We start from the raw sequence: 14,708 nt of genomic DNA on the forward strand, positions 1-14,708 counted from the left end.
TTCATCCAAAGCTTCTAATTCAAGGTATGTGGGGTTTTGAACAAGGGTAACCCTTTCACCCTTATGCCCAAAAAGCTTATTTACATCACGATTTTCCTAAAATCTATGAGGTTTTTACATGAATTTGAATTGAGGTTTTTCACCCATTATTATTGAATGCATTATCTTTATATTTCCCATGAATTAAGAGTCAAATGGCATGATTTCTACATGTTTTATTGAGAATTTACAGTTGGGTATAAACCCCATGATTTTACTCCTTGAGAAGCTAATATTTGCAATGCTGAGATACTGAAGCATATGGATATATTGAGATGTTGAGATAAATTGCTGAAATTCCCAGATTTCCACATGATTTATGAATTTATATGCTATATATTATGCTTTTGATGAGCTTTAACTTGAGATTGAATTATGGGTTAGTAAGCCCTATTTGATACTTGTGAAATTATGAACTCTTGTGCTATAAGCATCCATGATTTGAGTATTTTGAGATGATTGAGAAATTAATTGACCTAATGATCCGAAAGCTTTGAAATCCACTTCATCATATGAGATTATCGATTTGATTATTGGGTTCGTGGTGAACCATGAGATTATTCTAAAAGTGGATTTTTATAAGATGAGCGAAGATAATCTAAAGGGAGCAATACTTAGCACCGAGTTGGTAAATCACTACGGTTTCTTACCCCAAAACTATGTGCCACTGTAGGTTGGGCCTGAGGCCGAGTTTATGATGCTTATGATTGGGCTCGAGGCCGAGTTTTATTTAGTGGTCAGTAGACCTTGGTTATACTCCCTGGCAAGAGTATGACGCTCCTCCCCAATATGGGGTCTCCTCCTTAGGATGACAAAACGTTGGACTCCATGTAGCTCGCATGGTTTATGTCGGTTACGAGAACCTCCCTTGACCTTTTAAACTTTGAAATTTGATACTTATTTTCCCTTACTATGAGTTATTTTGCTAAATGGTAGAATTGGAAAGTTGTTCCCTAATTAAAGTGCTTCCTTGAGGTGGGTTATTTCCCTAAATGAATGTATCTTCCCTTGATATAGTTCTTTTCATAAAGCTTTGAGATAAGTTATTTCCTTGAGCTAGAATACTTTTCCATTTGAGATAGAATGATTTTCCTAAAGCTTGAAATGAGATATTTTCCTAAGGTGAATGAAATGCCTTCAAATATGTTTCCAAGTCATATGATTCTGAATTCCAAGTATATGAGCTCTAAATAATTATGAAATGTTGAGCATTTAAGAGGTTTTACTCTCCATGAGACATATGCATGAGTTGAAAATATTGTTCATTGTTCAAAGTCCCCTAGCCTTTGGGTATTGAGAATAAGAGAAGATTTCTAATTTTTTTTTTGGGTTAAAGAGCGATGACTCACGAGATTTGTGTTTCATGCCTCATTCTACATGATTTATGAGCTTTATATTTTATACTTGTTCAAGCCATGTGAGTCGTCTCATTTTGCATACATGTTTTGATTGAAGAAGATCGGTACTATTTTTATACATATGCATTCACCCCCGTATACTCAGTATATTCCAAAGTACTGATTCACATATATGTCTATGTGCTACATTGTCTTATAATGTAGGTTCAGGTGCTCAGTCCCAGCCTTATCCGTGATTCTTTGAGTACCTTGCCTATGTTTTCTGCAGTGGTGAGTCCTCATGATTCGAGGACCGATCTTCAGATATTTTCTGTATTTGAGAGACTATGTTTTATCTTCAGTTCATTTCGAGTAAGTTGGAGACCTGTCCCAGTGGCCCTCTAGTTTTTGATTCGTAGAGGTTTTGTCAGAATAGTATCATACTTGTGATGTATCAAGGGTTCGGTATTATGGTTTTGTTGAGGTTTCTCTGTATTGTGGTCATTTGGACCGAGTATCTTTCCCGTATTTCCTTTCACGTGATATGACTATGCGAGTGTTGAGTCTATTTCATCTTAAATTGAGTGTTATTGGTAAAACCAACTCTAAGGGTTAGCTTGGGGCTACTTGTAGACTTAAGCACAGTGTGACATCCCGGGAGACGATTTCGGTTCGTTATAGTTCATTTACATATATAGGACTCCAAACGATTTCTAGATACCCCGTCGAAGTCTGAGTTGGACTTTAAAAAAAAATTCATAGCTGGTGCAGTGTATAAAAATAGTTTTTTTAGCCCATTTTGTCCATTCTTTCACCTTGCCTCTTGAAAGTTAAACCCTAAAATAGTATAAAAACTTAAAAGTGAAGCTTGTGGGAGCTTGGGAAGCAAGATTAACACCTATTTCTTGATTTTATTATGGATTTAAGGTAAGAATTCACCATTTTCTGAGTAATTTCTTGATAAATTTTTCAAAACCCCAAAAATCTTAGGACTTGATTTTAAATCTCAATTTCACTTCTTTTTTGTTGGATAATATTTTTATCTTATTATTACTAGTTTTCATCAATTTAACCCTCAAAACAATCCCGATTCTTTATTTTAACTCAGATTTCAAAGATTTTACCCGATAAAGCTCAAAAATGATTTTCTCTTTGATTTGAACCTCGTTTTTTACTCGATTTAATTTGGATTTTCAGTTATAGGTTCCTAAACATATGGGGAATATGTTTTGGAAGTAAAGTTTTAATTTTGCTCTTCTTTTTCGGAAACCCATTCCGGGGGTCCGTTTTGACCCTAAACCAAAAGTAGTCAATATGGGTGTCATTGGTTGTATTTTTATGCTTAGATTTTATATTCGATATTTTTAGTGGAGTTTGAGACTTTTCTTGAAAAGTAAGGTCGTGTGTTCGAAGTGTAGCACATCGATTTTGACTTTTGAGGTAGGTTATGGCTTAACTCTTTCAGACTGGGTTAAGTAGTAAGTAATTTTACAAAATGCATATTAAGGGTGTGAACTAATCATGAAAAAAATGTCTATCTATGTGTTGTGCCTGTGTGAGGGCCTATATATGATGTAATTGTCAAAATTGAGATATTATATGATGTGTGTGACTGTGTGGTAACCTGTGTGATGTTGATAGCCCTGAATACATGTGAATAATTATATTGTATTGTTGAAATGCCTAATGTGTTACCATTGGTGTATTGTGAAATATTCATGCTTGTTGGTACATGAGACATGTGGAAATTCATGGATGAAATGAAAATAAAGAATAGATATTGGCTCACATGGTTGTGGAATTGTATCATTGTGATTGATTGTGGAAATATATCATGTGGTTGGTTGAGGAAATACTCATTGTGATTGTTAGTAAGTATTACATACTTATATCATACTCATTCATGACACATTGGTACCACTGTGGCAACATCTGAGAAACATTAGCAACACCTTTTATAAAACCCTCCCCGAGAGAAGTATCGGGGAGGAGATATTGTAACACCATATAAAATTCCTCCCGAGGGATATGCCGGGGAGGAGATATAAGATTTGTGGATTATATATGAGTTGATGAACCCCCCATGGGTCCTGCATTGGGAGGCTTCCCTCCGTAGGTATATACAGAGGTTGTGTGATGCCCTCCTGCATCATCATCATTATATACATTACACTTACTTTATCCTGTTGTATTGCCATATTGACTTGCCATCTATGTAATTGTCTTATTTGCTTTTAATTGTATTAGATGATCTTGTATATGCATGTTCCTCCTTGTTCTAGTTATATGTGATATAATGCATACTTGTGTTCTATCTTGGTGTGATGTTACATGACAATGCCTAAATGCACACACAAGTGTACGTGGTTTTATCAAGTAGTAAAGTGGCCTTCAAGAAGCCAAGTATCGATCCCACTGAGACTTGATTAAGCAACGATTCTATTTTAGTTCACAATTTAGATTAAGTTGGTGAAATATTAACCAAAAGAGAGTTTTGAAATTGTATGTAAAGTAAACAATTCGGAAAGTAAAGATCTTTAAACAATCAATGGGAGAAAAGCCTAGGTTAAAGCACTTTAACTATCATACTATTTCTTGAATTTCATTTATTAAATCGCTTATCTTGGTTGTAGATTTGTAGATTTAATTGAATGATTATGGTTTCCCAACCTCTAATCCTTTGCCTAAGTTGAACCTTACAACTACATCATTGAGCGGGGATGTAATGATCCAATTAGGTTACTTAAGCTATCATCCTACGTTTGAATCAAGTAAGGCTCCTAAGTACATCCCTGTCCTAGGTGCTAAGTTCAATTCTTTATTTTATAAAAGAATAAAACCCATACTTTGTTCATCTCCATGTTCTATCCCCTATTCCCTTTACCGAGATCAAAAGGTGGACAATTGATATATTCTAATGGTCGCAAATCCTTAAAATAGTTAAATCAAAGATGAACACACAACCAATAATGATAAGCAAATTAATGAACTTAATTCAAAACAAAAGTAATCATGTCTTTGGCTTTAACCCCGGAAAAGGGTGTTTATCCACGCATAGTCATAATCGTAATCACAAAATAGTAATTAACAACTAAAAACATGAATGAACTAAATAAAAATAATAAAAACCTAATGAAGAAGTTGTAGCAGCCCTTTGCTCTCCAAAATATGCTAAAAGATGTGTAAAAACGTGATACAACATGTATTTATAGTATAGGAGTAAGCCCATTCCGTGTTGGACAAGAAAACCTTCAGCTATTGAGCCTTGGACTGGGTAGGGCGTCGCCTCCAAATCGCCCTAAGCCTCTGGAATTTGTTGTTTAGAATTTTTCTAAAGCAAGGAAGCATCGAAATGAGCCCACGTCGCGGGATAATCTCGGTTAGGACTACCACAAGCTAGTTGGATACTATTTTGGCCCTCTTCTGAATCAGTGCTATTTTGAACGTGCCCATTGGCCACTCCTACAGTCTACACGTGCCCAATACATTCCAAGGACCCAAAAGTGCATCAATCTGCGTATTGTGCCTTCGTTGAGCAATTCTGAGCCTTTTTGAGTTGTTCCCACTTGATTTGAAGCTTGTATATCCTTCATATATAATCATAATCCATTCATAAAGCATCTTATATGATTAAACACAATAATTTAAAGCTCAAAACAACACAACATCCAACATGATGAACTAGAAACATGAGCTAAACATAGTCTAATTTCACTTGGATCTTTAACTCATTGTTTTGACCCTTGGCGTGATCCAATTGACCCTTGAGAATTATCAACAAGTTTTTTCATATATAATTAATTACACATAAAAATAATTTGAAACACTTTAAACACAATAGAATCCACCGGAATCAACTAGACAAGCACCTAGCTCAAGTTAGTAACACTAGTTTTTCGGGTTGAACTCTAAATGAATCTTTTAGGTACAAACTTGTTTGAAACTCACTTTAAACAGAATAAACACATGATTTAACCATTTTATACACATTTATCTAATTATAAACTCATATATCGCATGAATCATCCTCAAAACAAGGCTAAACGACTAGAATAGTGACGCTAGATTGCATAAATACACCCAACAAAAACACCCCACACTTAAAAACCTTGTTCTTCCTAGAATAAGTCTTCACTATAAGTAGCATGAGATGGATATTCTACACTTGTACTAAATTCAAGACACTTAAGCTAGCACTACAATGACTATACCGATTGCAAGTTTCTATACTAAGCATGTTACAAACACAATTGAAAGCTTATGAACAATACTCCAAAACATCCTAGCCTCAATAATTGACTCTCCTAGTTGGAAAAATCATGCTTATAATTCAATAAAGAACATCATACAAATTACCCACATTCATCAAACATGTGTCCCTCACAACAAGGAAGTTACCCATAATCACTCATAATTAAGCAATTTATAACATGATGGCTACAAGAATAAAATTATGCTCACTTTCACAAGGGATTCACAAGTTACAAACAATGATCCATAGGCTTGACCTTAGTGTAATGTTCCACTAGTAGTCGAATGTAAAGCTTAGGATCAATTAGGACTTTTCCGAGTTGTAATGTAGGCTAAGGGACGGGTAGGAACTATTTGTGAATAGTGGCTAACCTCTCTAAGCACTTTAATACACTACATTCTACATTTAGAACCGCTCTCCAACAACCAAAGTACAATTTTTGTCTACCCCATTCTTTTATTTTGCCCTATCTCTTTTAGGAATTTTCACAAACATATGGTGGGCATATTGTTTATTCCTTTAAGATTCAATTTTTTTCTTTTTGTAAAATCATGGGAATATTTCTAACACCATTTATATCACTCCCAACCATTACACATCAATTATACACCAATAACTATTACCTTTGGGCATCAATTTCACCTTTTTCTACTCCAATTTCTCAGACTCCTTACTATTTCAATTTTTTATTAAAGCCCTTAGGAGATTTATGGATCAAATTAAGGTCCATCAAAGAAGGGATTAGGCTGAATATGTGGCTACCAAATAAAGCTAAAGGCTCAATGGAGGTTAAATAGGATAATGCACAAAGGGTAGGAGAAATAGAATGTATAAAACAAGGCTATCAAAGAAATGCCTAAATCATCTCCTAAACCCACACTCTTTATTTCACTTTACTCACACACCGGGCAAGTTCTAGACATCACATGCAACAAGGAATATACCAAAATATCACACTCACATGACACATGCTCAACTCAATAGGATCATCATAGACTCCCAACCAAACAATAGCACAAATTAAAATTTAAGCCCAAAAAGTACAAGAGTCATAAACATGAGCCTAAGAGTTTCAAAAAATAGCAATTCATTCAATCAACATGCTTTTACAAACAAACCCACTTTCATCATGTAATTAAAAATATCACCAACAAGAATATCTCACTTATTTTTAACATAAATTTATTTTAAATTGAGCCAAAAATTAGGAATTTTCCTACCCCATACTTAAAAATCTACTTTGTCCCCAAAGTGAATTTTTAAAAGCAAGAGACAGAAATACTCCCTGAGGCCTCTAGGCTTAGCTAGTAGTATCTTTAAACATAAAGGAGATCCATGGGACCCCACACATAGTCTTTATCATGCTTCTTAGCTCAAGTTTATAGTACTCAGACTTCCCGTTAACCTGTGACTCAACCAAAAACAAAAACTACGTGAAATAAAAAAAACTAAAAACTAAAAAGAAAACATACCTAATAAACTTTGGTTGCCTCCCAATCAGCGCCTAATTTAGTGTCGCGGCACGACCCATATCAACTCAACCAAATTCCTTCACCCTTTTACTCCCTTTTGGGAGCTATTTTTTTATTCATTTCTGACCTCTTAAGTTTGCACTCTCAAGGTCAACATCTCTCTTCACTTTAACTTTCATCATGTTAGGGAACAGTGGATTCAACTTGGGCCACTTAATCAGGTAATCCGAAGAGGTCTGTGGTGGGTTAATCACCTCATGTTTTTCCCTTTCAATAACATTGATCAAACATAAATCTTTATATTAGAAATTTTCAATGGATGTTTTGTAAACATCAAATACCACCTCTTCATCATCTACCCTCATTTTGAGTGTGCCTTATCTAATATCAATTAAGGCCCCTTCAGTTACCAAGAATGGATGCCCCAAGATGATTGGTACCTATTTGTCTACAACAAAACCAAGAATGAAAAAATCAACATGAATCACAAATTTACCAACCTTTATGAGGACATTCTCAATTACTCCTTCCGGATATGTTATGGATCCGGCTGCGAGCTGCATAACCACAGGTGTAAATTTAGGCTCTCCCAAGCCCAATATTTTAAAAAATGATAGGGGCATCAAATTAATGCTCTCCCCTAAGTCACTCAGTTCTTGGACCTGTTTACTCTCAATTTGAATAGGGATAGAAAACTTCCACTGATATTTTAATTTCTTAGGGATTTTTTGTGTCATTACTACACTACACTCTTTAGTGAGTATTATTGCTCTAATATTTTGCAATTTCACCTTCTTTGCCACTATATCCCTCAAGTACTTTGCATGCTTAGGCATACTCTGCAAAACATCTAGCAAAGGTAAGTTAATATGAAGCTATTTAAATATATCAATGAACTTTTTGAACAGGGCATCCTCCTTCGCTTTTATGTGCTTCTGAGGGAAGGGTAATGGTAGTGTTTTATTCTCTTCTAATTCAACAATTTTTTATTTTAAGTACTCTGACTTTCTTGAATTATCAGCAACTCTTTTATTTACCTGTTGGGTCACCATATCAGCATCTACCTCCTTTGTTACCTTGGGAGGTTCTCCTTAAAGCTCCTTACTATTTCTTAAGGTAATTGCCATAACTTGCTTTGGATTTTCTGTATCTGTTGGCAACCCACCTTGTGGTCTAGTATTTATTATCTATGATAATTTCCTCACTTACAACTCTAAATTTCTTGCGGTCGATTGCTAATTCTGTAATTCTGCCTTTTGACTTTCAAATCCATAAATAATTATGCTTGACCAGCTAAGTGTTGTTTTATCATCTATTCTATGTTGCTCATTAACTGATTTGATTGGGCCTAAAGTTGTGGGCCGTTCCATGACTAATTTGGTGGCTGAGTTTGTCACTTTATGTTGTAGGCATTACCATAATTTATCTTTTAAGCATTACCTATATACATCATAGATTTCAGATCTGAAGTACACACGACCACTGCATGCCCACTATTTTTGCATACCTCACACCAACCTGCAGCTTGTTGGATAGCATTAAATATGGCTACAGGTTGTGTTGATTCCAATTTTATGCTGCTGAACTGAGTGTTAATCAAATTCTACAAAGCAGAAACCCGTGCTAATAATGTTGTGGATTGGCCACCTCCAACACACCCGTAATTCTTTTCATGAAACTTCTAGAATTTGAATGCCACTCTGGATTTCCTTGTGCTATGCGGTTCAGTAATGTGTACATCTCATCATAAGTTCACTCCAGTGCTTGACCACCTGTGGCTGAATCTAGAAAAATCTTTATATTATGATCAAGAGATTCTACAAAAGTATGAGAAGTACCTCATTAGACTTTTGGTGGTGTGGACACTCTTAAAAAAAGCCTTGAAGTGTTCCCAAGCATGATAGAGGTTTTCATCAGTCTTCTATTTGAAGCTCACTATTTTACTGCGAAGTATCACAGTCTTGTCTGATAGAAAGAATCTGATGAGGAACTTTCTAGCTAAGTCATCCCATAAAGTAGTTGAATTGGCTGGCTCCACATTCAATCACCTTTTAGCTTCCCTCAAAAGTGAATGGGGAAACATCGTCAACCTCACATAATCTGTAGTCACCCCATTCGGAGTGAATATATCAGTAAGCTTAATGAAGGTCTGCAAGTGAACTTGTGGATCCTCGTGTGAAAGCCCTGCAAACTATCCACTACTAATAAGAAGTTACACCATATTAGGTTTCAACTTGAAATTCCCTCCACCTGCCGATCTTTGAATTAGGGAAGTAAAGTTCATCGAAAATGGAACTGCCACTTCCCTAACTGTCCTTCAGACTACTTGTATTTTAGGTATTGGAGCAGTAGTCTCTTGGTCTTCTTGGATTTAAGGAATTCTGGGGAGAAGGATTGATTATCTCCTACGTTGGAGAAAGTCTTGCTCGGGTTCGAAGCTTGGTTCTACCAAATACCGATCCTTTGACAGCTTATTAACCTAAAAACTTATTTCCTACAATAACAAAACCAAGACCAAGCATAAAAACACCAAATAAATATAAAATTAAGACTCAAATAAACAATTACCAAAATACAAGTCCCCGGCAACGGCGCCAAAAACTTGACAGCGCCCAAGCGCACGCACAAGTGGACGTGGTCTTATCAAGTAGTAAAGTGACCTACAAGAAGCCAAGTATCGATCCCACCGAGACTTGATTAAGCAACGATTCTATTTGAGTTCGCAATTTAGATTAAGTTAGTACAATAGTAACCAAAAGAGAGTTTTGAAATTATAAGTAAAGTAAGCAATTTGGAAAGTAAAGATCTTTAAACAATCAATGGGAGAAAACCCAGGGTTAAAGCACTTTGAAAATCATACTATGTCTTGAATTTCATTCATTAACTCGCTTATCTTGGTTGTAGATTCGTAGGGTTAATTGCATGATTATGGTTTCTCAACCTCTAATCGTTTGCCTAAGCTGAACCTTACAAGTACATCATTGAGCATGGATGTAATGATCCAATTAGGTTATTTAAGCTACCATCCTATGTTTGAATTAAGTAAGACTCCTAAGTACATCCCTGTCCTAGGTGCTAAGTTCATTCTTTCTTTTATAAAAGAATAAAACCCATACTTTGTTCATCTCCATGTTCTATCCCCTATTCCCTTTCTTGAGATCAAAAGGTAGATAATTGATATATTCTAAAATTCGTAATGATTAAAATAGTTAAATTAAAGATGAACACACAACGAATAATGATAAGAAAAATTAATGAACTTAATTAAAACTAAAAGTAATCATGTCTTTAGATTTAACCCCGGAAAAGGGCGTTTAGCCACACATAATCATAATCGTAATCACAAAATAGTAATTAATGACTAAAAACATGAATGAACTAAATAAAAATAATAAAAACCTAATGAAGAAGTTGTAGCAGCCCTTTGCTCTACAAAATATGCTAAAAGATGTGTAAAAACGTGATACAACATGTATTTATAGTATAGGAGTAAGTCCATTCCGTGTTGGACAAGAAAACCTTCAACTATTGAGCCTCGTACTGGGTAGGACGTTGCCTACAAATCGCCCTAAGCCTTTAGAATTTGTTTTTCAGAATTTTTCTAAGGCAAGGGAGCACCGAAATGAGCCTGCGTCGCGGGCTAATCACAGTTAGGACCACCACGTACTAGTTGGGTACTATTTTGGGCCTTTTATGAATCCAGTGGTGTTTTGAATGCGTCCATTGACCACTCCTACAGTCCACAAACGCCCAATACATTCCAGGGGTCCAAAAGTGCGTCAATCTGTGTATTATGCCTTCGTTGAGCTATTCTGTGCCTTTTTGAGCTGTTCCCACTTAATTTGAATCTTTTATATCCTTCATATATTATCAAATACATTCACCAAGCATCCTATAGCATTAAATACTAAAAAATTAAATCTCAAAACAACACAACATCCAATACGACGAGCTAGAAACACGAGCTAAGCATAGGCTAATTTCACTTTGATCTTTAACTCATTGTTTTGACCCTTGGCGTGATCCAATTGATGATTGAGAATTATCAACAAGTTGTTTCACATATAATTACACATAAAAATCATTTGGAACACTTTAAATACAATAGAATCCACCGAAATCAACTTGACAAGCACCTAGCTCAAGCTAGTAACACTGGTTTTCCGGGTTGAACTATAAATGAATCTTTTCTGTACAAACTTGTTAGAAACTCACTTTGAACATAATAAACACATAATTTAACACTTTGATACACATTTATATCATTATCAACTCATATATCACATGAATCATCCTCAAAACAAGGCTAAAAGGCTAGAATATTGACACTAGAATGCATAAATACACCCAAAATCATTACAATATATGTGATATATTAGAACGTTAGTGAAAGCATTGTGGGCTACCACTGTGGGACATTTTTTGATTGCAAGTGACATGCCCTTAGTGCATATTTTGTATTCTTTATGTACTACTTTGCTTGGTCGGCCAATGATACCTACTGAGTACAAGTAGATTTCGGTGTTGGTCCGACCCCGAGTGTGCCTCCACTTGTTTGAATCGGGCAATTATTTGAGCTACTAAGGTAGCGGTTGGACATACATGCGTCCGGAGTTCACCTCTATCTTTCTGTATTAGTTATGTCTTTATTAGTATTCGGAGACAGATATTATTTCTTTGTAGTTATTTTTCGAATGTATTTAACTCCTGGATAGTATTAGTAGTTCTTACACCTTTGACATTAGGTTTTGGAATTTATGGTTGCATGTGTTGATTTTATTCTTCCTGTTTTAATTATATTTATTTGGTTCGACTTTATTTTAGAAGCCTTATCTTGGGGGTATTTTATCTTTTTCCCATGTGTATCAGTTTGGGTGAAAGGCTTACTTGTTAAGGTTCACCGCGACAAGTACCATCATGACCTATTGATTTTTGGGTCGTGACACCTCTGTTGCAATAGATTACTCCTCTGTTGCAATAGATAACTCATCTATTGTAACAGATAACTTGTCTGTTGCAACAATAACTCCTCTAATGCAAGAGATAACTAGTCTGTTGCAATAGATAACTCGTCTGTTGAAACAAATTACCCATCTATTATATTCATGTTATGGGTACTATAGAACCATAAACATGAATCCAACTATGAGTCTTCCGTTGCAACAAATGAGTGATCTGTTTAAACAGATGGCTCTTATGTTGGATTCATGAACAAGTTCTATCCATTGTTGAAAAAACATCAGTATTAGTGTACCCAGATGAGATATTCAACTAAAAATCATAATTTTACTTACCAAAGCCACATATGAAGTAATGCCAAAGTGATGTACGAAACAAAAACTGACCTAAAAATTGGTCAAGTAGCAGCAGTAGTGGTAAAAACAATGACAATGGTTGACAATAAGAAGATGAAGATGATAATGAAGTAGAAGATGATGATAATAAAACAGAAGATGATGAATAAAGTAGCAGCAACAATGAACAACAAAAATTGCAAAGAGAGAGAAAATAACAATGGATGAGAAGAGAGAGAAACACACATTTTTTCCTTAGTTTAACATTTGGATCAATGAGGAAATTTAAAAATTTGTGGGCGATTTTCAATCTTTCCCAACTTTCTTAATCCATAATAAAGCAATTGTCACTCCCACTCAATTATTTAAAGTTGAGTCACCTACACCTCATTTTCAAACTCTTTTGTCAGTTTTGACTAAATTGCTCGAGTAACTTAGTTGTCCTAGTGGGTTGTGGTTGTCAGGAGTGGGACTTAGAATTGACATTTAGGGGTCATTTGGTTAGGAAAGATTTATTTCAAAATAATTATTCTCGGGATTAGTTATCTCGGAATTAATTATCCCACCATGTATATGGGACAACTTATCCCATCACTATAGTGTAAATGATGGGATAAATAATCCCAAGACAAACTAATAATTCCAACCAAATATGGGATAAAATAATTTCACATTTTATCCCAAGATACCTCACACCAAACGACCACTTATAGATTTGAGATTCTTATTCAAGTCATTAAATTTAAAAGTAAATTATTCACTAGTGAGCTACACATTTTTTTAATTATATTATTTATTATTTATTGCATAGAAGAGTGAGTTGGAGGACGACCAAAGGTATATTTGTCATTTCATATTTAAATGGTACAATCATTAGTCAATAGTAATATCAACAAAGAACTCCATTAGCCATTTCTTTTCTTTTTCTAGCTTATGTATCTACATTTTCTAATTGGACCGATTATGTTGCTAACAACAGTTTTACTTCCAAGCCCTAACTTATTCAATCACATTATTTATGAAGTAGTATTTTAAATAAATTTAAATTTATAATCTGAATCTCCTTTCATGAAATATTAGATTATTTACATAGAACTAAAATTAATATTTTTGTGGTAAATGTTGAATTTTTTTCTTCATATATTTATTTTCTTATATTTTAAACTTTCTAAGTCCGTTAAAATTTTCACTACTCCAAGCTTGTAATATTGTAGTTTTTTGCTGAAAAAAATACTATCATGCATGAACATGGTGGGTTAAAATTGAAAGTTGTTATGATTTATGGGACGACCAAGGGCATTATAATCATTTCACAATACAAATTCATCATCCAAACTCATATTTTTTTGAGGAACCTATTTCCCATTCAATCTTTTTTCTCTTCTTTAAAATACACTACTTCTCCCTTCTCACTTTACTTATATAACCCAAAAGAAAATTCTCAAAATAGATATCTACAATTTAATGTTTATTATACTATTTCAAATTAATATCCTTTTAACAAATTTTGAATTTCAATTGTTGCATTTAGTTGGCAATTATTCAATCAAAAAAATTATAAAATTTTATTCCAATTTTTTTTTGGTAATAAAATGTTAAATTTTATTATTTTATTTATATTTATTATATATATATATATATATATATATATATATTATTTTATTATTATTATTTTTATTTTATTATATAGAATTGTGAGTTGGAGGGCAGCCAAGGGCAAAATTGTCCTTTTGCTTAGTCGTAAAAGCACTTCTCTTTCTTTTGCTCTTCTCCTCCAAAAAGAAAACATATTTCTAGGATTTTCCATTCTATGGTACTTCATTCAAAATTTTCATATATGTTTTTCTACAATATCTACCTAAATTTCATTCATTTCTCTTCATGACAATCAAGGGTAGAAAAGTCATTTCAGCAATTTTATAATTTAACAACATAATTCAACTTCAAGAAATTGTACAACATGCAAATATTATATTAAATTTTTGAAAAATCATTTAAGTTGTACTAAATTCTAATGGAAGAGTGGAAACCACACATTGGAACAACAAAACCATCTTGTATACGTGGAAAAATGTGGACTCAATTTTTATCTTCAAATGGTCATCAATGATCACTCTTCTCAGAGTATCTTTTTTAAAAAAGGTAATATTCAATACCATATACTTTTTCTTTCTTCTTTTAAATTAATCTGAGATTTAATCTAGTTACTTTTTGTAATTGCTTCACTTCAATTCATAACAAACACTTCTCTTTCTTGTGCTCTTCTCCTAAAAAAAAAATTCTAAAATCACCCATTCTATGGCACTTCCTTTAA

General features: G+C 34.1%; 1 non-coding gene across 1 annotated transcript; it reads left to right on the plus strand.

Annotated features, from left to right (window-relative positions):
• The first annotated feature begins 8,944 nt into the window (after positions 1-8,944).
• Positions 8,945-9,054, plus strand: LOC124888274. Its single transcript, XR_007046404.1, has one exon. It is a non-coding gene; the product is annotated as a small nucleolar RNA R71 (small nucleolar RNA).
• The last annotated feature ends 5,654 nt before the right edge of the window (positions 9,055-14,708 follow it).

This window comes from Capsicum annuum, chromosome 10 (genome assembly GCF_002878395.1).
Source record: "Capsicum annuum cultivar UCD-10X-F1 chromosome 10, UCD10Xv1.1, whole genome shotgun sequence".
In the NCBI taxonomy this organism is placed as follows: Eukaryota; Viridiplantae; Streptophyta; class Magnoliopsida; order Solanales; family Solanaceae; genus Capsicum; species Capsicum annuum.